This window comes from Calidris pugnax, unplaced genomic scaffold, assembly GCF_001431845.1.
Source record: "Calidris pugnax isolate Ruff unplaced genomic scaffold, ASM143184v1 scaffold41, whole genome shotgun sequence".
NCBI classification, from domain to species: domain Eukaryota; kingdom Metazoa; phylum Chordata; class Aves; order Charadriiformes; family Scolopacidae; genus Calidris; species Calidris pugnax.
In genome coordinates, this window is record NW_015094509.1 from 4510198 (window position 1) to 4530240 (window position 20043).

Consider the following 20043-nt stretch of genomic DNA (forward strand, 5'->3'; position numbering starts at 1 on the left):
TTTTCCAAACTCCGTGCTTTTCCATGAATAATGAATAGGTTGGAAAGTGGTACTTTTAAGAGCTTCCCTTTTGTTTCCTGAAGGAATTTAAATGCCCAAATCAGCTTGCTGGCCCTCGTGTTGTTGCTTTGAAAACAACAAAATACCAGACTTTGCTGGGAAGTTGCTTCAGGGTCTCATACTGTACGCTTTTGTTCTTTTTTTTTTTTTTCAATTAAGAGCGGCGCTGGGCTTTCTGAGAGAACCACTCAAAGGCCCTGTTTATGCCCAAAAAGCTGCCGCTACCGCTGCCTCCATCGCATTACCTTATACCGTGTGGAGCTAAAGCTTCCTCAAGCCTTCAACGCACGGAGGGACAGCTTAAGCCTCACACGCGCACCTAAAAAGAGTACTTTTAGGTTTGTAAATGTGTGGGGAACGCCTCTGCCTCCTTTCAGGCTGGCTCAGGGCAGCCGGCCCCTCGCTGGTGCCGCCGCGGGCCAGGGTAACTCTGAGGCAGCGGGGCGGCCCGGGCGGCCCCTCAGCAGCTCCCCCGCCGCCCTGGGCCGTGAGGAGCTGCCTCCCCTCGCCCGCCCTCCTCGGAACGGGAGAAATATCGGCGGTTCGGAGAAGGGAGAGGAGGCCGGGCGGCAGAGGAAGGGGACCGGCGGGACGGAGATCCCGCTGACAGGGCCGCGGCGGAGGCTGCCGGCGGGGAGGCGGGTGGAGGAGACACCCCCGGTCTTTATCGCGGTTGTGCCGGCTCTGGGCGCCGCGGAGGAGCTTCCTCGGGGTAGGGAGAGGGAGAAGGTGGGGGCAGCGACTCGCAAAAGCCTCCCCCCACCTCGAACGCCGGGGCCTGGCCGCCCCCTCCTCCCCTCCCGTCGGAGAGGTTGATTCCCTCCGCTCGGCCCTTTCTCCCCGCCGCGCCGCCCGACTTGGTTCAGCCCGGGGCAGGCGCTTAGGAATAAGCCCTGTCCCCCCCTCTTTGAAGAGCTTGGGTTGAGGCTCCCCTTTCCCCCTCCCCTCCTACTGCTGCTGCCGCCGCCGCTGCTGCGCACTACTCGGTTCCGACTGGGCCCTCCCGCCCGGGCGGCGGCGGCGGCGAGTCCCTGCTGCCTGCGCTGGCTGGGCCGTTGGCGGCGGGAGCAGGAGGAGCAGCAGCAGCAGCAGGAGGCGCAGGGGCGGCCGCGGCGGGAGGGGGGCTGTTGTTGCAGCAGCAGCAGCAGCCGCCGCCGATGCCGCTGTGAGATGGCATCATTCTGCGCGGCGGCGGCGGAGGGGTGAGGAGCCGCCGCGGCGGCGGCGAGGAGGAGAAGAAGAAGAAGAAAAAAAAAAAAAAAAAAGGGGGGAGGAAGGAGAAGGAGGAGGCGGCGGCAGCTGTGAGGCTGCGAGCCACGGTAAGGGAACAAAACAGGCTGTGCCGCAGCCGTTTCGCTTTGCGGTCCGGCCCGGCCTGAGGAGAAGAAGGGCTGCCCGGTTTTGCCTCGCTCCTCGCCGCCGCCGTTGGGCCTCGGGGGCGAGCAGGGCAAGGGGGAGGTGGGGGGGGATGTGGGTGCGAGCTGCCCCTGTCACTTGAGGGGCGGAGAAGGAGGGTGTGTGTGTGTGTGTGTGTGTGTGTGTTTCTGAGGGCTGAGTCCTGCCCCGTGTCAGGAGTGGATTGCGAGAGAGCGGCGTTACCCGCCGGGGCAGGGCCCGCGGCCGGCCCTGCCTCGCTTCTCGGCGGGATGAAAGCAGAGGAGAGGGATATTCTTACATTTGGGTTCACCTTCCTCGGGTGAAGTTAGGGAGGGAGGTGAAGAGCCATTTCCCCCTCTCCTAACGATCTGCTGTCACCCCTTGGCTGTGTCCTGTCGTGTCAAGAGGTGGCCGCTCAAGTTAGACATGTCTGCCAGTCTCCCTGGGTCCTCTGCATGTATATCTTGCCCTGCAGACTGCGTGGATTCCAGACCTCGAAAGAACCTATTTCTGTCGTTTATCTTTGTTTATGTTGTGCCAAAATGTTACAACTCCGGTGTGTTTGTTTACTTGGCTTTTATTTGTAGCTGTCTTACTTCTGGAACACCACCAGTTCTCGTCCCAGTTTAACTGGGATGATCCAGCTCTGCTTTCAGACCTATAAATGTTTAAACTGTACGTCAGGGAGAGAAAAGGACTTAACACTGTCTAATCATTTTAATGGGAGCTCTTCAATGTTTGGACAAAACTGCAGAAAGATGTTTTTCTATTTCATTCATATTTTCATATGGTGCCCGTGTTGTATAAAGTCATTGGGATATTTTGCATTAACAACCCCCCCCCCCCAGGTTATGCAAGTTTAATAACACTGGCTTACTGGGTGATGCTGCCACCGACTGCAGGTGGCTGGGTTATATGTGGTCATAAACGTGAAAGACAATGTGGCCTTCATAGTAATAAGAGTCCCCCATTAAAACTTGTATTCTGGTTTAATCCCTTTGTGATGTAGAAAGAAACTGGTTATTGTTGAGCTGTGATAATGCTTCACTAACTTGGACTGGCTTTTTAAATTTATTTTTAATTTCGTATGCTGCCTTGTCTGAGTCCATGTTGGTCAAGGTAAAAACTGAATTATTATTTGTCATTGATTTAATATATATAAAGTTTAAAGAAATCTTGATTTTTCATTCTTTTGGGAAAAATTTTACAGTTGTAAAAGCACAGTTTCTCTGGACTCTTGACGAAGATGCTTTCAAACGGGGCAACTAGAAATACGTTCAGGTGATGTTGCTTGTGAAACTGTGGGTTTGGAATCATTTTGTCACCTCTTTGGTGTGTATTTTGAACTATATTTTAAAGGTCTGATCCTATAAATGCTTCTAGCTTGAGTTACTACCACTATCAGTAGTCTTTTCCAGTGATACTGTAGAATAATTCCCCTAAATACATAATTATACTTGAAAACATGAAAGCATTTTTACATACCCAGGACTGATTTAATCTCTCGGCATGGGACACCCTGTTACGAAAAAGATATGGATTATTTTTGTTGGAAAGGTAATTTGTGTTTGTTGCTAAACATCAGTGAACAAAACATTGTAAGTCAGCCTGTGTGGTTTTGTTAAAGGGTTGGAAATACAGTTTAAATAATCACCCGTCTACAAGTGCTTCTTAAATTATGGGAGAACTGACAGAGCCAACCCCTTTTCCTGAGTCTGTGGAACCCTTGGAAGAAGGAGGAATGTCTGCTAGTTCTGTTCCTTTTATCTTTCCATATGAAGTTGGAGATTCTGATAAATGGGAATGTCTACCCACTTTCCTGTTTTTTCTTTTGAAAGAATGTGTGCGGGCTGAGAGACATTTCTCTTGGGCTGTGGATACAAGTAGGAGCTGGGGGTAAGGATCTATGGCAGGAAATTGATCTTGCATTCAGTTTCTTCATGCTTCAGCGTTTCTAGGCCATAAAACCACTACATTTGAAAACTAAGGTACCATAATAAAAACAATCACGACCTAAGCCATGTTCATTAATTGGAAATGGCAACTATTTATGCACTTAGAGCAAATGATCATTGTTAGCTTTAAAAATCCCAAACCCCAGGTTCATCCTAGACTTCAGTTGGGTGAAATGCAGATAATGGAGTGAGAAGGCTTGGAGATGGAATGGATGGACAAAAACAATGAAAAAAGGGCTCCTGCAAACTGTGCCTAAGTGATTCTTGGAAGTTATTTTGAACTTGGTTAAAAAGGTTCTCTTTCTTCACAAAGACTGAAGGGAAGGAGTGATGCTATTGTTAAAAATGTCCTATCTTTTAAGCTAGGTTAGCAGAGCTCTTACCTGCTTCTCCACAGTGTGACATTCACCTCAATTAAAGGAAAAAAAAAAAAAAAGAAAAAGGCTCTCTAGCTCTGTATTAATTGCATACGACTCACTCGGTAGAAAAGCTGCTCCATTGTGCCTTCCTGTATTAAAGTCTGTAAACTGGGGCAGGGTTCCCCAGTTTCTATAGTAGTGTTGGATTAACCACAATCCTGTCATTTTTGCTGTCCTTGTGAAACTTGTAAACCACAACTGCCGAACTCTTCCTTTTGAATGTTGAGTTGCGCAACGTGTAGCGATATTCTTCAGAGTTGCTTTGTTATAGGTACAAATGCAGACAATAGGAGTTGGTTACAGCCAGGTCCTTCTTGAAAGATTTGCGTTCGTTGCTTCAGTAGCCCACTTTCTCTGTAGGTGTCAGTTCAGATTCATCCAAATCTTCTGACATTCTCCCGTAGTGACATAAACTGGTCATAGGGAAGAACCACTGGAAGTATGGGAGATCTCGCTTCTGTTTTCTTGAAGGAAAATGATATGGAGAGAAATCTCCTCTTCCTCACCAGCAGGAGTTGGAGTGTCCAGAAGAGGCATTCCAAAGGCTTGTCGAAAAGATGTTAGTAGTGATATATCCTTTTCCCCCCCCCCCCCCCCCCTGGCGTGGCATGGATTGTGCTAAAATTTGCTACAGCACCTTTTAAAACTGAGTTTTTGTTCTTAGTTGCTTTCTGTAAGTGAAAAGTTATAATTGCTACTTATTGGGATGTAGTTTTGCTGTGTTTGAGGACCTAATAGTTTAACCATCAGCGTATTTAAGTATAGGTCTGTTTTGCAAGCATAGTGTTGCCTTACAGAGGAACAGGAGAGATTCCAGGGAAGCTATCAGCTGTCAGAGTTACACTATGTCAGAATTATTTACCTGGGAGAGTGCTGTGGTGAGTGTGTGTGTGTATGAGTGTTTTTGTGTTTTTTGTGGTTGGTTTGTTTTTTTTTTTTTTAAATATTTTCTTAGCATTTCAGGGAAAATATGTCAAGGAAACCTTCATCCTCATGTTACATATAGGTCTTAACAGCTACTACACGTGTGGTATGTAGTATGAAGCAATTAATCATTGCAGGTTTGCATGACTGTACACTGCTGTGGTTCTGTAACAGCAGATACGTAGCAAACAAATGATTTTTTTATTTTTTTATTCCCTCTCCCCATAGTCAATGTTGAGGGTTGTATAAGCTTGTAATCTAGTGTACAGTATGATAATTCCGTGTTGTCAAAAAAGCACTTTCAAAATTCTATTTAAAGAGAATATGGATTTGGATTTAACTTATAAATTCTACTGACTTTGAAGAATGAAGTGAAATTTACTTAGCTGGTTCTGTTATTTTATAATGCCTTTTACCTAAAATAAAGTCTTTAATAAAAATTAGAGTGAAGCACGAGTTTAACAAAGCAGATTACATCCTTGGGCTTTTGAAACTTTTTTTTTTTATTAATCACTGTTTTTCTTATTGCTGGAGTATGTTAGAGATGCTTATGTTCTGCTTTGACTAGGGTCAGAGCGTACTTAAACGTAACCAGTTCAAAGCCTGAAGACTTCTTAACATTCTCACTCTTAGGGATGTTAACTTCGAGTGAAGTAACTAGTACGGCCAATAGTCCTTTCTTTTGTAGTGAAATTCAGCCTCTGATGCCTAATCATTGGCTCCAATCACTTCAGAATTTTTTTCACATATAAATACCTGTTACTAAAAACCCAGCAGGGCATTCTCTTGATTTATCTTACGTGTAAACGGCATTGAGAACACAAATCCCTGTTTGTAACTGACCTTCTCAAGTAGTTCTAGTGCCATAGAATTATTCCATCCGCTTTTTTTTTTTTTTCTGTCAGGATTTGAGAGTTACCTTGCTGAAAATCATTGTGGAGATGGAGGAAAACCATTTAAAAAATGACGAGAAGAGGATGTCACGTTTCAAAAGTAAACAGCAAACTAATTTTATTTTACACGTTCAAGTGTCTCCACCTTGCAGCCTGAAGTGGGCAGAAGAGAGCTCTTGTCTGTGCTTCTGTCAGTACAGACAAAAAAGTCCAGTCTGCACACATTTCTAGTTACTGGGGTTTCTAACCAAGATTTTTTTTTGCTAGAAGCGTTTAAATGGATCAAGAGATTAGCAGGAAAGGCCTTTAAAAAAGAAACAAATGAAACCTTTTATGTGTTCCTCGTGTAGGTGGGTGAAAACTATGAGAGAACTTTGGATTGTAGGTGCATTTCAAGGCAGCCAGTGATTTCTCAGTATAAACCAAATCAAAGGAGCTGTAGTTTTAGAATAGGGAAAAGTAAACAGGAAAGATAAAGTTCATAATCTGTAAAATTGCACAACATACTTGGGCATCAGAAGTGAGAACACATGTCCAGTTTTGAGCACAGTGCTCTGCCAGTGCTTGAGGAATTCAGTAAGCTGTTAGGTTGGGGTGGGTTTTTTTTTGTTGTTGTTGTGGTTTGTAAGCATGAACTTACACTGCTGAACAGATCAGGATACATTTGTCTTAAAAACTGACCTTTGTCGGATTTAGCTCTCTTGCATTTTCTAGTATACACAGTGACATTACAGTATCTCTGTGTAAATATAACAGTCAAAAAGAAAAATAAAATAGAAGAGGAAAGCTAAATAGAAGATGAAGAGCGACAGGATGGCCAGACTTCCATTTTTTCTTCCCCTTAGGCTGGAAGTGTGGAAGCTGCTTTTTCTTAAATTTCAGTTCCCTTTATTCCTTTGTTCCTGGCACTTTTTATTTTCCACTTCCAGCAACCTTCTTACACTGATATCTTTTTTAAAAATGATCGCTGTCTTACTATATTATCTGGAAAGATTTATTTTTTTTTTTATATAAAAGAAAAAGAAAGTGTATTTTTGACTTTTGGATGCAACTTTCGAGGACAGGAAAAAATTCAGTATTGAAAAATGTGGTAGAAGACTGCTATTTTTGTGTCATTAAAAAAATATATTGAATCTCAATGTTTTGTGAGAGATTGCTGACAAAGCTCAGTTGTCATGGGATGGTGAGTAAAACTGCATTGGTAATGGAGCAGCTATGGGGAAGAAAACTAGTTGGAGTCTTGGTCTGTAACATGTCAAAAAGACTGCTACTAATGAACTGGCAAAATCTGTATGTGATGAAAGTATTTATAGATTAATGGAAGTGGAAACTTCAGAGAGACGTAACAGGGGCTAGTTTAATATTTGGTGACAGATACATTTTTGTGTTAATATCCGAGACCTGACCTGCATTGGGAGGAGCAGCTAGAACTAGTCATCAAGATGGTGTGTGAATTAGGTATTTAGTAATAAGAGCCCAACATAATTATGAATTGCTTTATGGAAATGTCCCATTGGGAATAGAATAAAAAGTAAATGTTGAAATGTATTAAGATTATAACATATAATAGCTTGCGTACTATTTTTATTAACATTTAACAGTTTTCAAGCACACTTATGTATTATTGTATGGCAAATGGTTCTGGTGCTATGTGAAGAGCTCCTAGCTGTAGCTCTTTTACAAATGGCCTGTTGTTTGTATTCTGTCTTTGATCAGGAAAAAATCACTGATTTGGGAGAAAAACTGCTGGAATAGTACTGCTCCTGTGCAAATAAAATGGAAAATATTGTTTATTTTTAGCATAAGAAGAAGTGAAGGGAGAGGCCTCCAGCAGAGACCTACAGAACATTGAATAGAATATGAGTAAATTCCAGCGTGTGCTTTTAACCCTCTGTCATAACTGAAGAGGGAGGTGTTAGAACATGCTTAGAAAACTTGAGTAGGGTAACTTGAGTAGGGTAGCCTATCAAGAAGTAATTCTTCCAAGATTGGGTTGGGATTGGTTGGTGTGAATCAGTATAAAGAATAGATTGTTATACAGACAAGGAGAAAATCTGTTGCTAAGTAATAGGAGTTTTATTAAAAAAGATTATACGGGTTGTACTTGAATGCATAAAGCAAGGACAATTTTAAATACTTCCTATGACCAAGTTAGTCTAGACTGCCCACTACAGCCTTTCTTGGATTTTTTTTTTTTTTTAATAAACTGCCACAGAGAGCTTATTTTCAGATTTGGTTGATATTCTTGTCTATTTTGAGTAAATCTATTATGCTGGTTGCTTCAGTTTCAAAGCTTGGAAGATCATAAGAAATTAAAATGAGATTAAATAAATCTGTATTAGCGGAGGCACACACTTTGGGCTTATTTTCCTGCATACTCGAAAATTTTGTATTTCAGTCCCTCCCTGTTAATGGAAGGGAAGCAAAAACAGATGTTTATTGACACCTCCCCCCAGCTTAAGAGCTTATTTTCAGATTTGGTTGATATTCTTGTCTATTTTGAGTAAATCTATTATGCTGGTTGCTTCAGTTTCAAAGCTTGGAAGATCATAAGAAATTAAAATGAGATTAAATAAATCTGTATTAGCGGAGGCACACACTTTGGGCTTATTTTCCTGCATACTCGAAAATTTTGTATTTCAGTCCCTCCCTGTTAATGGAAGGGAAGCAAAAACAGATGTTTATTGACACCTCCCCCCAGCTTAAAAGCTGATGGTTTCAAACATCGATGTAGAAGATGTAGGAATAAAGAACAGAGCAGACAAAATCATGATGCCATTGTTTATATCCACAGTGCCTTCCTGTATTGAATGAATGCTTCGTGCATTTTTTCATCTTTTCTGCTTTCCAGCCTGTCTCAAAAGGTACCTAGTAGACCTGGAGAAGGTATGAAAGAGGACAGCAAGAATGGCTGCTTTATATGGAAGAAGACTTACAACTAAGGATTCTTAATACACTTCAGGCTGGTGGACTGGTGCGTTGACCATATCATGCAAGTGGGAGGTTATGTGGACAAAGGATGCTGAAGATGCTTTTCCCTTTCTTGTCATTCCTCTGTCTTTCATATCTGCCCTCAAAAGTTCCTTGAAAATCAACATGAATAAAGGAAATATTTTGGAAAATTGACTTCTTTCAGTGGGGGGTCGGATGACCTTTTCTGTGCGGTTTTTGTAGTCGCTTGGCTTCAAGGCAGTGTTCTTCTCAAGAATTAACTCTCAGTGATTTTAGGGGATATAATTTTGTCTTTAGCTTTTTCACCAGAAAGGATACTGACGCTCATGAGAGTGTCTGCATTTCTCATCTCTATCTCTTCACCTAAAATGGAAGTAACTAATATTTCAAACACTGTTTTACTACATTCTTGTAGTTTTCTTATGGCCCAGTGATTCCTTTGTAACACTGAGATAAACTTAATATGAAATGTATAGATATGGTCCAGTATTGGCCCTTGAAAACTCAAGCTTTGGGCTCTTCTGGTAAGATTTACGTGTCATTCATTTTCATGTTCTCAACTTGTTATTTCTGTATAGTTAAATTCTGGAATCAGATTAACTCAGATTAGAATCAGATTGGAAAAAAAATTAGTGGAAACAGGCAACTTTTTAAGAAGTGAGAATTATTTACCACTGGGACCCTTACTAAGGATCAGGTTGAATTCTCTAGCACTGTAGACACTGAAGGACTATTTTTGAAAAGATAAGTGACAGTGCTTGGGTGTGTGCTCTCAGGTGGTAATAGGTACGGTTAGTGCAGTCTGTGATTGGAATTAGGACAGGCATGTTTTAGTGCTTTAACATGAGATTGACAGCTGGAAAGAGGCCTGCATAGCACATTTCAAGAAGCAAATATTCAGAGAAAAGAGTGAGAACATGCAGCGAATTCTCCTTACACCTCTTTGAGCTGTTTTTTGAGAGAGTTACTGAAGGGAGGTGGATTGCATTAAACCTCACTGCTGAAAAAATGTTCCAAGACCCTTTCTGCCATTTTAGCCCATAATGCTGAATCCCCTCTTCTTTGAATTGTTGTTTTCTACTGACTTAGCAGAACAATGGGGAGAATGGGAAACAATATATTTTATGAGGCAATGTTAACGTGTTTCCCGTTACTGGTATTCCTTAGTCATGGTTTCTTCCTATCGCCACAAAAGCAAGGGGTAGGGTGTAACAGAAACAGCAGCCCTCTTGGTTGACATCTGTAATGTTTTTGAATGTGTCGGTTTGTTAATTTTGCTGTGACTACAGCAGAGATGTGCTTACAGTAGTCATGGCTATTGTGACTAATAAGGTGGTGGTGACAGGCATGAATTCTTGTGAGTGGATTTTATAAGCTATCTGAGCACTCTCGGAATGTGCTCAGGCTGCCTGCCTCTTCTGAAGCCCTTACTTCTCAATTTTCCATATTGTTCATATGGAAATAGTACTTAATATGGAAGTGCCTACATGTAACCATGGTAAGGTTTTAATTTTGCAGTGTAGGTATAATAAAATTTGCCCATATTTTAGAGCAAAGTAGAGATACTGTATCTTAGTATATTACTTTACATTGCTCTTGCTTCAAGTCTGATAAACAATAATTTATATAAACTTTTAGGATTATTTATAGTAGCAGGCAACCCAGCTGGGTTAAAGACTAATGTTTAGCTGGCAGAATTATGTATTTTGGCAGCTATGAAGGCTGTTCAGCTGAATATTAAAATAAGGGAGAAAATACTCTTCCCTAATTTCTTGACATATGTGTTAGCACGACAGCCTTTAACTACCATTGCTCTGTTCAATGAACAGAGCCTAGAATTTGTTTATTTATTTCACTGTGCTTGTGGTCCTATGTGTAATACACAGAGGAGGGGTTGTGATATTTTTTGTTCTCTGGTATTGTGGTAGGGCCTAGAGGCACCATCATGATTAAGATTCACAAGCGAGGTGTACCCTAAATATTTTGAATATTTTGCCCATAAGTGGCTCTGTGAGCAGTGGAACTAAGCTTTTTTTTTTTTTTTAACAAATTTTTTGTCACATCACAGATCTCTTCTCCTTTGCTGTCCTTGACCCTTCTGGCTTGTACAGCTCCGGCTCGGGCTGAGTCAGGGCTGTGTCTGCAGTGACTGGGCAGCCTTTGAGCCAGGCAGCAGGGGGATCCTAAATTCCATGCAGGAAATTGTGGGGTTTTTTTCCCCTCTACCTAGCTGTTGATTTTCATGGAGCTTGTGGGAACTTAGTGTATCAGAGGATGTTACTTCTCAGTTTATTTTAACTGAATCTGGTGGTGAACAGATTCATTTAGAGGGATGGAGATGAAAGGAAGAGTGGGAAGAGGCAGGTGGACAGTATGAATCATACATGTGATGCTTGCTTGAAAAATCAGGCTAAAAAGGTCTTTGCTAGTCTGAGTATAAGGCAAAGCAGAACAGGCAGATGTGTGCAGTGGAGTCATAGTCTGTCATTTGTTTGGACCCCCTGCATAACACTGAAAAACAGTTGGTTTTTTTTTTTTTTTTTAAAAACATCTATAAGTATACTATATTTTTTCTTAGATCCTAATATGAGGCTGGCAATATCTTGTAGATAATGCATGGATTAATATTGCAGCATCTGACACAATTGTCGGTGAATGTGCTTGAAAAAAATAGAGAAAACAGGATATTTTTGTATGTAGCTTGCTCACCCTGCCAGTATTAGCGCACAAAGATTTGTTTTCTGGGGTGGAGGGTGGGAATTGCATACAGGTTGGCTTAAGAAAGATAAATACAGCAATGGTTGTATTAAACCTGGTGTGTGAAGAATATTAGAATGTGTCCAAAGGAGGGCAAAAAAGATGGTTTGACTTTAGAGGGCATGACTTACGAGGAGCAGCTGAGGATATTCAGCTGCTTATAGATGTTCAGCTTAGAGGAGGTGACCACTTCCTCATGAGGGTTAGTGGAGAAGGAGGTACTGATCTCCTGGTGTCCAGTGAAAAGGTGTGTGGGAATGGCTTGAAACTGTGTTAGGGGAAGTCTAGATTGGATATTTGGGAAAAGTTTTTCACTGATAGGGTGGTCATGCCCTGGAACAAGCTCCTAAAGGAAGTGGTCATGGCCCTGAGCCTCTTGGTGTGCAAGAATAGAATAGAATAGAACATTTCAGTTGGAAGGGACCTACAACAATCATCTGGTCCAACTGCCTGACCAGTTCATGGCTGTCCAAAAGTTAAAGCGTGATGAGGGCATTGTCCAGATGCCTCTTAAACACTGATGGGGTTGGGACGTCGACCACCTCTCTAGGAAGCCTGTTCCAGTGTTTGACCACCCTCTCAGTAAAGAAATGCTTCCTAATGTCCAGTCTAAACCTTCCCTGGCACAGCTTTGGGCCATTCCCATACACCCTGTCACTGGATCCCAGGGAGAAGAGGTCAGCACCTCCCTCTCCACTTTCCTTCTCAGGAAGCTGTAGAGAGCAGTGAGGTCACCCCTCAGCCTCCTTTTCTCCAAACTAGACAAACCCAAAGTCCTTGGCTGCTCCTCATAGGAAATGCCTTCCAGCCCTTTCATCAGCCTTATTCCCCTTCTCTGGCCGCTTGTAAGGACCTTGATAGCCTTCTTAAATTGTGGGGCCCAGAACCACACATAGTACTTGAGTTGAGGTTGCACCAAGGCTAAACACAGTGGGATAATCGCCTCTTTTGACTGGCTGGTTCTACTGTGTTTGATGCCCCCCAGGGTGGGGTGTGCCCTCTTGGCTGCCAGGACTCAAGGTTGTCACTGACTCATGGTGAGCTTGCTGTCAACCAGCACTTCCAGATCCCTTTGTGCAGGGCTACTTTCTCCCAGTTTATACTTGTGCCTGGTGTTACTCCATCCTAGTCAGAGAATCTTGGACTTTTTAAATTCTATCCCATTCACCGTTGCCCAATGCTCCAATCTGTCTAGGCCCTTCTGCAAGGCTGCCCTCAAGAGAGTCAACAGCACCTCCCAGGGAACTGAACTGACCCTAGAATTGAGCCTTGAGGAACACCACTGGTGATTGGTTGCCAGCCAGATGCAGCTTCATTCACTACAACTCTTTGAGATCTGCTCATCAGCCAGTTCTTCACCCAGTGCACCTTGAACTTGCTTGTGCCACAGTTGGAATTACATTGGCTAGCTTCCAGTCACCAGCGACCTCCGTAAACCACCACGACTTCTGGTAGATGGTCGAGAGGGACCATGCCATAACATCCGCTAACTTCTTCAGTACTCTGGGGTGAATTCCATCAGGCACCGGGGACTTGGGAACACTCAGCTGGTCCTTCACAATTTCAGTGTCCACAAGTGGAAAGTCACTGTTCCCGCACTCGTAGTCCTCCAGCTCAGGGGACTGGGCAGCCCAGGGTCTGTTAGTATTATTAAAGACTGTGGCAAAAAAAAAAACAACATTGAATGCCACTGCTTTTTCTTCATCCCTATTAGTCAGGTGACCATCTTCAACAAGGGTTTGTCAAATGTTACCAGCAGAAGTAGGGAGGTGCTTGTCCCCCTGTACTCAGCACTGGTGAGGCCACGCCTCGAGTATTGTGTCCAGTTTTGGGCACCTCAATCCAAGAGAGATCTGGAGGTGCTGGAGCGAGTGCAGAGGAGGGCAACAAAGCTGGTGAGGGGGCGGGAAAACAAATGGTATGAGGAGCGGCTGAGGGAGTTGGGACTGTTTAGTGTGAGGAAGAGGAGGCTGAGGGGAGACCTCATCACTCTCTACAACTTCGTGAAAGGACACTGTAGAGAGGGTGGTGCTGGTCTCTTCTCCCAGGTAATTAGTGACAGAACGAGAGGGAACGGCTTCAAGCTCCAACAGGGGAGGTTTAGACTGAACATTAGGAAGGAATTTTTCACCGAAAGAGTGGTCGGGCATTGGAACAGGCTGCCCAGGGAGGGGGTGGAGTCCCCATCCCTGGCTGTGTTTAAGGGCCGTTTAGATGCAGTGCTGAGGGACATGGTGTAGGGGAGGGCTTTGTAGAGTAGGGGAGATGGTTGGACTCGATGATCCCAAGGGTCTCTTCCAACCTAGATGATTCTATGATACTATGATTCTATGTTTTCTTTAGACCTCATCATGCTATTAATGTAGTCAAAAAAGCCCTTGTTATCTGACACAGCGCTGGAGAGTTTCAACGCTAATTGAGTTTTGACCTTTTGTGTCTTCTCCCTGCGTACGTGACCCACAGCTCTATAATGTTACTTCAAGGCCTGACCTTGCTTCCAGAGATCATACAGTTTCTTTTTTCCTCTGCAGCTCCCAAGGAGTTCCCTGTTCAGCCAAGCTGGTCTTCTGCCCTGCTTGCTTGACTTAATGGCACGGAATTCCCTGCTCCTGTGCTTTTAAAAGGTGGTTCTTAAGAAATGACCAGTGGTTGTGGACTCCTGAGCCCTCAAGCATGGGGAGTCTCCTGCTTCAGTAGGGGAGTTGGACTAGATGATCTCTATGGTTCCTTCCAACTCTAAAAATTCAGTGAAAAGCAGATTCCCAGGGTCCTTTGCTAAGTAACTCCCTGAATAGCATAAAGTTTGCTCTTTTGAGATCCAGGGTAGCCACTATGCTGACCTTTTTTCTTATTACACTGAAAATTTGAAACTCAACCATTTTGTGATCACTGTGGCCAAGACAGGCACCTGCCATCACATCTCCCCTGAGTCCTTCTCTAGGCACAAATAACGAGTCTTCCTAGTTGGCTCATTGAGTACTTGTGACAAGAAGTCCACAAACTACAAGAATTTCCAGCAGTATGGGATTCCCAGTTGGTGTCTGGGAAGTTGAAATCTCCCGTAAGGCTAAAGGCTACTGATCCAGAGATTTCTCCTGATTGTCTATAGAATAACTCAGCAGTGCTAACGTCCTGCCTGGGTGGTTGGTGGTAGACACCCACTGCATCTTTGGTTCCCATCCCCCTAATCCTGACCCAGAGGCTCTCAACCACAACTGTAAGGGGTGTGCAGTCAAACCTCTCCCTTTCATACAGTGCAGCTCATCCACCTCGCCCAGAACAGCCTGTAGCCGTCCATCCCAGCACTCCAATCATGGGGCTCTGTCGAGGTTTTGACCGAATTGACCAACCAGAACAACAGATGGCCCCTCTATTCAGGAACTACTTTTACAGTGTTTCACTGAGTGTCATGAGTGACATGATTCTAGTAAATGAGACAGCTTTTGTCTGAGGTACCTATTAAAGCAGAATCCTGAAAAAACTGAAGTCAGCGCTCGGATCGGGATCAAAGGCAGACGAACAGACAGGGTCCTCCTCGGACGTTGGCCATTGAAGGAAGAGAGTTGACCCTTTGATCCCTCAGCTTTTATACTGAGCATGATGCGGATGGGATGGAACACCCTGTTGGTCAGTTTTGGGTCACCTGTCCTGTCTGTTTCTCCCCACAGGTGTGACCCCTCTACGCTTTTCCGCTTCCGACCCTCCAACAGGGCAAATAACAAATTTCCCTGACCTTGGTTGTTATAGCAATAAGTATAAGCAGGGGCCTTTCTGCGCACCATTCCTTGGTATAATCAGGTCTTATCACTGTGAGAGTGAGCAGTTTTCTGAACAATATGCTGTTAATTTCAGAGTTTAGTTAGTTAGAAGAGGCCTAGCTGAAAAAGTAAAATTACTGAATAGAAAATTAGTTCTGTTTTGCCTCAAACCAGGACAGGCTCATTCCACCAAGTCTTGCTAATACCAGTGATGTCCTAGCTCTGGGAACTGACCAGCGTTTCCAGTTCAAGAAGTGTTCAGCCAGCTCTCTTACATAGATCGTTTAACTTTTAGGTTGCCCTTTGTGGAGTCAGGAGTTGGACTTGATGATCCTCATGAGTCTCTTTTGTCTCTGGGTGTTCTGTGATTTAAGAAGAACTTCTTTCCAGTTCAGATCTGCGTCGGTCTGCTGTAGGGTTGATGACTTGAAGTCATCATGCTGAAGTATCTCTGGAGGAGCTGTTAGTTGTCTGGAAGAACTAATGGCTTGTCTTGCTGACAAGGCCTTATAGACCCTGGGGAGGAGGCTGCTGAAGCTGAAATTCTGCTAATGTCAAAGCAGATCCTAAAGGAGCCACTGGTTTAAGCTGTACGTGTCTGTATGTGCGGTGGGCTCAGTGAAACAGGAGAAGTAAACTGCTGCTCCGTCTCTTACTGTTTTGGCTGGCCTGAAGTTTCACTCCAGAAAGCGTGGTGATGATAACAGAAAGCGTGAGGGCTTTGTTTTAGGTTTATTGTTCTCTGTTTTGTTGAAGTTGGATTTACTACGTAACCTTTTTTTGGTCTTTTTTCAGTCCTCTCAGCCTTAAGTAATTCCTTTCTTTGAGAATGCTTGTAAGTTGCTCCTAGGTAAGGATCCCTAAGTGAGAGATATTGTCAGCTGAAGATGGTTTTGGAAGTACTTTTTAACAGGAAGGAGCAAGATACCCTGCTGGCAGTAAAGGAACTTGGGGCTCCTGGTGGACACCAAGTTGAACATGAGCCAGCAATGTGCCCTTGGGGCAATTATGCTGGATGCTGTCCCAGTTTGCATTAGACAACGAATTTCTAGCAGGTTGAGGGAGGTGATCCTTCCCCTTTATTAAGCTTTGGTGAGGCCCCACCTGGAGTCCTGTGCCCAGTCCTGGGTTCCTCAGTAAAGGAGAGACATGAATATACTGGAGGAAGTTCAACAAAGGGTCATGAGGGTGACTAAGGCACTGGAGCTCTTCTCTTTTGAGGAAAGACTGAGAGAGCTGAGACTATTCAGCCTGGAGAAGACTTTGGGGGAGGCTCATCGATGTATATAAATACCTGAAGGGCAGATGCAAAAAGAATGGAGCCAGGCTGGCTCTTCCCAGTGGTGCCCAGTGATAGGGCCGGAGGCAGTGGGCACCAACTGAAGCACAGGACGGCAATTATGCTGGATGCTGTCCCAGTTTGCATTAGACAACGAATTTCTAGCAGGTTGAGGGAGGTGATCCTTCCCCTTTATTAAGCTTTGGTGAGGCCCCACCTGGAGTCCTGTGCCCAGTCCTGGGTTCCTCAGTAAAGGAGAGACATGAATATACTGGAGGAAGTTCAACAAAGGGTCATGAGGGTGACTAAGGCACTGGAGCTCTTCTCTTTTGAGGAAAGACTGAGAGAGCTGAGACTATTCAGCCTGGAGAAGACTTTGGGGGAGGCTCATCGATGTATATAAATACCTGAAGGGCAGATGCAAAAAGAATGGAGCCAGGCTGGCTCTTCCCAGTGGTGCCCAGTGATAGGGCCGGAGGCAGTGGGCACCAACTGAAGCACAGGACGTTCCTTCTGAACATCAGGAAGCACTTTTTGACTATGAGGGTGACTGAGCACTGGCAAAGGTTGCCCAGGGAGGTGGTGGAGTCTGCATTCTTGGAGATATTCAAAAGCCATCTGGACACAGTCCTGGGCAGCTGGCTGTAGGTGATCCTGCTTGAGCAGGGGGCTTGGACCAAATGACCTCCAACAGCCCCTTCCAGCCTCAACCATTCTGTGATTTTGTGATATGGGATTATAAATAGTGAATATATTTTTTATGGGATAAATGTTTGGTGCTTAGAGCACTCTTACTGGACCCCTGACTTCCAAATAGTTTCCTATGTTCGTTATTAACATAGAATATGTCCTACTGTTCCAACAGCACTTACTACTGTTCCTTCAAGTCTTCTAGATTCATTTGTTTGCATAGGTAATTTTTATAAGTCTGAGGTGAAGAATTGCATTTCAGTTCCTCAATGTTTGTTTGACTGAAGTTTAAAACCAGCAGTAGGTGCCACAGAAAATAATTTGTTGCTCAGCACATGGTGGTCTTACTGCAATTCTGAACTAAAGGTACTGTGATGGTGTGTTGCCCTTGTGTGATGACAAGGAAAATCAGTGCCCTTAGCAGGATTATCTTAAATGATCAGTGAAAATCCAATCTCAATTTCTCATATTTTCTGAGCTATTAAATGATGACTTAGGCTGCTATTTATAATACTTCTACAAATTCTACTTCATCAGTAAGGACACTGTTCAATACAACTCACTGCATTTTACAAATTTCCAAGTTAATTATTAAAGTTCTTCTATGTTTTATGGTTCTGAATAGGTCTTGTGCCATATTTTGCCTACAGTTTCAGCAGAGGACCGTAGCTTAAATTGTTTTCACAAGGATTCTTACAGTTAATAACCTTTCCTTCCTTGAGCATACTGTCACAAAACTTAGGGGTGAAGTTGCTGGTTTTTTCATCTTCATGATGCATAATTTTAAGACATGGTTAGAAAATCTGATGGAGAACATGCATGTTGAATAGTTCCAATCTTAAATACTTTGTATTTCGTAACATATGGCTTTCTTGTGTATTTATGTGGTGGACTAATTATTAGTTATCAGAAAAATTCTAAATTATTTAGGTGTGAAACTCAAAGACAAATGCATACATAGGGCTAAAAGTTAAAGGTAGTAAAGGTGAAAACAACAAAAAATAAGGGGTTTAAAAAACAGGAAGGGAATGAACTCATGCAGGTTAGAGAAGAAGTGCGATTGGGAATGGGTAGCTTGTGTTTGGGCAATGACAGAATACCAAAGGGCAAGGAACCTGACAGGCTGTGAAAAAAGGGTAACGTTTCAGTGTCGTATAAACAGATTTATTGAGTTAAATTGAAAGAATCTAAGACCTTCAGTGTCAAGCATTCAGATTAGAAAACAAGAGGTTAGAGCTGTTTGTGGACCTTGGACTGTAGTTCTTGTTACTTCAACTTAATTTCAATAAATTGAGAAACATCATGGCTGTCTATTTGACACATTAAAAAGATCTCTTAACATTTTTGCAACTTTTAATCATTTTAAGGGGTATTTATTGGCTGCAGGGCTGTACAATAAATTCATTTGCAACTAAATATAATGCCTCTTAAACTTCTTACTAGCTAGAAGGATGCGTAATGTGAGATAATTAAAACAATAGTATGACTAAACAATATTTTTCTTTTCTTAAAGTTTGTCTTTGTGTTCAAACAATTTGGTTCCTTAAGAGCGGGTGTAACATAGCGCACACATAAAAGAAACCTTCTAAATGTCTGGAGCGTGCCAAGATACCATTTTGCCACCTTTAAATTTAATTAGTTATACCTGAAAAAAAGGATTGTAAAACAGTGTGCAAGTATTTTTAAATTCTGTCGTCCTTTTGAAAGGAATCAAACCAGCAAGTATTTTGATCAAATACGTAAGATGTCTGTGAATACAGCTTTTTGCTGGAAGCTTCTGTTCACAGGAGAGGGGTTTCCTGCCCCCCTCACGTATGGCAATAAATTACTGGTTGATAAAAGCTAATGGCTTGGCCTACATAATGTCTCCTGGCAGTATCCCTAGTTGGTTTTTTTCCTTTTGTTGGTTGCCATACCTTTGGTCAGAAAGGAGAATGGAATTGCCGACGTTTTGAATTAGCCTGTAATAATAGGTCTTGAAAAAGGAAGAGGACAGATCAAATGTTTGTGAAGAACAATGAATCAATTTTGTTACCACATCAAGCAGAAAGTTCAGTGGTTCGTGGATGGCACATTGGTGTTTGTGGAGGACACCCTTTGCTGATAAGTCTTTCCATTAGTTCTTAAAGTTGCAAGCTGGCCTGTGGAGTTCAGGGAAAGAAAACTTAGAAGTTCTCGTTTTGCCTAGGTGTAAATCACAGAGTCACAGAATCTCCATGGTTGGAAGGGACCTTTGAGATCATCAAGTCTAACCATACACACACACAAAAAACCCCAACCCAACAATCTCAGGCACTAGACCATGCCCTGAAGTGCCATGTCTAGACGTTTCTTAAATCCCTCCAGGGATGGTGACTCCACCACCTCCCTGGGCAGGCCCTTCCAGTGCCTGACCACCCTCTCAGGAAAGTCATTCTTCCCAAGATCTCATCTAAACCTCCCCTGCCCCAACTTCAGACCATTTCCTCTGCTCCTGAATATTATTGTAATTCTAGTAGTTGGTGACCAAAGCTATTGGTTTAGGGAGTGTGTCATGGTTTCAGCTGGGATGGAGTTAACTTTCTTGCTAGCAGCTGGTGTAGGGCTATGTGTTGGATTTGGGATGAGGAACAGGGATCATTGATGGCTACTAATGTTTTTTGGTTGTTGGAGGCTGTCAAGGTCTTTTCTGCTCCTCACAGCGCCCTGCCATTGAGCAGGCTGGGGGTGCACAAGAATTTGGGAGGGGACACAGCCAGAAAAGCTGACCCCAACTGACCAAAGAAGTATTCCATACCATATGGCATTATGCTCAATATATAAAGCTGGGGGAAGAAGAAGGAAAAATGTTTGGAGTGATGGCATTTGGCTTCCCAAGTGACCGTTCCATGTGATAGAGCCCCACTTTCCTGGAGACAGAATCACAGAATCGTAGTGGTTGGAAGGGACCTCAGAGATCATAGAGTCCAACCAACAAAAAAAAAAAAAAAAAAAAAAAAA

General features: G+C 43.3%; 1 protein-coding gene across 4 annotated transcripts in view; it reads left to right on the forward strand.

Annotated features, from left to right (window-relative positions):
• Positions 1–728: 728 nt before the first annotated feature.
• Positions 729–20043, forward strand: part of WWP1 (WW domain containing E3 ubiquitin protein ligase 1) — a 66651-nt gene continuing 47336 nt past the window's right edge. For 2 of the 4 annotated variants that reach the window (XM_014965354.1, XM_014965357.1), the window contains exon 1: positions 729–1379. The gene's annotated coding sequence lies outside the window, so the exon portion shown is untranslated. Of the gene's footprint in view, positions 1380–5640; positions 5729–8479; positions 8603–20043 lie in introns of all 4 variants that reach the window. The other 2 variants (XM_014965355.1, XM_014965356.1) reach the window with 2 other exon arrangements.